Here is a 3404-nt window from a genome sequence, read left to right on the forward strand (position 1 = left end):
CTGCAAGTAGATAAATAGGTATCACTCCGGCGGGAAGGTAAAGAGTGTTTCCATGCGCTGCTCTGGTGTCGGTGTTCCGTTGCGCCAGAAGTGGATTAGTCATGCTGGCCACATGACCCGGAAAAACTGCGGAATGGACAAACAATGGCTCCCGAGGCTTGTAAAGTGGGATGAGCGCCGCAACCCCAGAGTTGTTCGCAACTGTCAGGGGTCCCTTTACCTTTAACCTACACTGTAATGGGAAAACTTGAACATTTATTAATGGAGGTGCTCAGAATGTCTCATAACAGTTTCCTATCTCTTTAAGGTTGAAAGGGTTATGCCTTGGTTTGGTAAGGATCACTTTTCTGGGCTGTTGGATCTGGAACAGTAGTAGCTTGTACTATTCCTGGTGAATAACTTTCCCTATTCCCACTCCTGCATTCCTCTGTAGCTAGCCAGTTAGCTACGGGCTCCCTCAATAAGCTGCAGGCCATGCTGCCACCAAGCTGATGTACTAGGCTGCCAGTTGGATCCTGTTTTGAAGCTCTTTATTAGGAGAATGGATTGTAATACAACTTCCTTCAAAAATCACAACATACAATTTTTACTCCTAATCTGTTGACGAGAATATTGGCATGTTTCTTGGAGTCCACACTGGTTAAAGCAGAAACAGCTCTTGGATACAGTATATAACTTCCATGACAATGGCACTTCGGTAAAGTTTGGTGGTCGCCTCCCAGCCAGAGGTTGGTGGGCTGCAATTCGCGGGTGGCGCTGTGGGTTAAACCACAGAGCCTAGGACTTGCTGATCAGAAGGTCGGTGGTTCGAATCCCCGTGACGGGGTGAGCTCCCATTGCTCGGTCCCTGCTGCTGCCAACCTAGCAGTTTGAAAGCACGTCAAAGTGCAAGTAGATAAATAGGTACCACTCCGGCAGGAAGGTAAACAGTGTTTCCGTGCGCTGCTCTGGTTCACCAGAAGAGGCTTAGTCATGCTGGCCACATGACCTGGAAGCTGTACGCCGGCACCCTCAGCCAGAAAAGCGAGATGAGTGCCGCAACCCCAGAGTCGGCTACGACTGGACCTAATGGTCAGGGGTCCCCTTACCTTTAATTCTTATATGCATGCTGGCTATCTGTTCTTCAGGAACAGCTCAAATGCACTTGGTGTGCTTAACACACTTTTCATCCTCGGAATTCTAAGGCGAAACAAAAAACCCTCATTTCAAAGGAGCAGCCCAAAGTACGAAGAATCTGTTGCTTGTCTATGGTATTCATGCATTAGAGGGAGAGGCAGCAGGATTCCCATTTCCCACCTTTTGACTCCAGTGCGGAACGCTCTTAGGAAACTTGCAACGTGCTCTATTGTAGGATGAGCAAAGATCTGGTTCAGTAATCAGTTCTATGATAATCAACAAATCTTGTTTTAAATCCTGCAATATATGCTAAACTTGGTATGGCAGCCTTTTCACATGGTGACTGAGGAGCAGCCCCAGTGGTGGATATCTTCAGCGAAGAAGCCTATGCAAGCCTCTCCAAAGATGCTGAGGCTCTACCAAAGGTGCAGATCATCACATGAAGTCTCCTTCACATGTACTCATGCACATACGGGGTGTGAATCTGTACATAAGATAAGGTTGTACAGAGTTACTCATCAAGTTGTCGGAGTAAAAGATTTCTCAAAGCAAACCAGTTCAGGAAGTTTTGCAAACACTGGTCTGTTTCTTTCAGTTTTTAGCCCAAAAATTAATGACATGATTAGAAATTTAGGCTGGGGGGGGGAGTGATCTTGTAGCTTCTGTAGGATGAATTGCAAGGTTGATATGCAGCGAGGGCACATTCATCTCTCAAAATGTTTCTGATGAGCGCAATATGCAGGATGGTCCTCAAAACACCCCATTCACTTAGTTGCTGCTAGCTTGCTTTCTGTTCTTTTCACACCAGCCAAAACAAATATGTTGGCATTTTTTAATACCTTCTCTTACACAACTACCCTTCTCAGGAAACGTTCAATGTTACTCAAAGTAATCAAAAACAGCCAAGAAACATACCAAGGTTGCAGGTTCAATCCCTGTATGGGACAGCTGCATGTTTGTCATTATTTTTAAACTACAAGAGGTTAGCTAAATTTACCTGGATTTCCTCCTGTTCTGCTATAGTTGTTTTATCAGAAAGAATCCTTCAAATGCCAGTCAACTCCTGCACCCGCTTCAAATTCCTTTTTGTTACTCATGGAGTTTCCCACACTGAGTAATGCTTAGTATTGTTTTCTGCCATCTTGCAGGAGCAGCTTAATGTTTAAGAGGTAGGTTAATAAATAAAAGGAACATTTTGAAAGTAGATTCATCGTAATGAAATTTGTCCTAACCAGGAGATAGAGGTGAGACCAACAGTTCCACAGTTAAGATATTTTGTGGTTTCGCTTACCGTATTTTTTGCTCTATAAGACTCACTTTTCCCCTCCTAAAAAGTAAGGGGAAATGTGTGTGCGTCTTATGGAGCGAATGCAGGCTGTGCAGCTATCCCAGAAGCCAGAACAGCAAAAGGGATCACTGCTTTCGCTGCGCAGCAATCCCTCTTGTTGTTCTGGCTTCTGAGATTCAGAATATTTTTTTTCTTGTTTTCCTCCTCCAAAAACTAGGTGCGTCTTGTGGTCTGGTGCGTCTTATAGAGCGAAAAATACGGTAATTGTGGTTATAATGTATCCAAATTTTAATGCCCAGTTATTTAATCAGTTGATCTTTTTAAAGATTCAAATATTTAGTGGTAATATCTACAATTTCCTTTTGCAGATTTATGCTAAGCCACTGAGGTACAGTGGTACCTCAGGTTACATATGCTTCAGGTTACATACACTTCAGGTTATAGACTCTGCTAACCCAGAAATAGTGCTTCAGGTTAAGAACTTTGCTTCAGGATGAGAACAGAAATTGCAGCAGCAGGAGGCCCCATTAGCTAAAGTGGTGCTTCAGGTTAAGAACCGTTTCAGGTTAAGAACAGACCTCCGGAACGAATTAAGTATTTAACCCGAGGTACCACTGTAATTTACTTTGTATCCTGGAACTATACTGCAGACTTTTATCTGTGGCCTTGCCTTTGGGTCCTTTTCATTGTGTCATGTGTTTTTAATGTAAGGTTTTGTGTTTTATGTGTTCTAAATAATATTTGTTTAAAATATTTTTTTTCTTTAAAAAAAATTGCTTTGGTCCTGCTGAAGTTTGTAATAAATCTTCAGGAGGTTCTCTTCCTCGCCCTGGAGGCGATTTGCCTTTTCTTTTTTTAAGGAGGAGGGAAAATAGTTGAGAAACAACTGCAGTGCAGTTAATGGGAGTAAAGTTTCTGTCAAACTTTTGGCTCCAGCTCAAGAGACTGCAGGGACTGCAGTGCCCCCCCCCCTTTAAAAAAAACCTACAGCCTCTCCACT

This window comes from Podarcis filfolensis, assembly GCF_964270895.1.
Source record: "Podarcis filfolensis genome assembly, chromosome: 3".
Lineage (NCBI taxonomy): Eukaryota > Metazoa > Chordata > Lepidosauria > Squamata > Lacertidae > Podarcis > Podarcis filfolensis.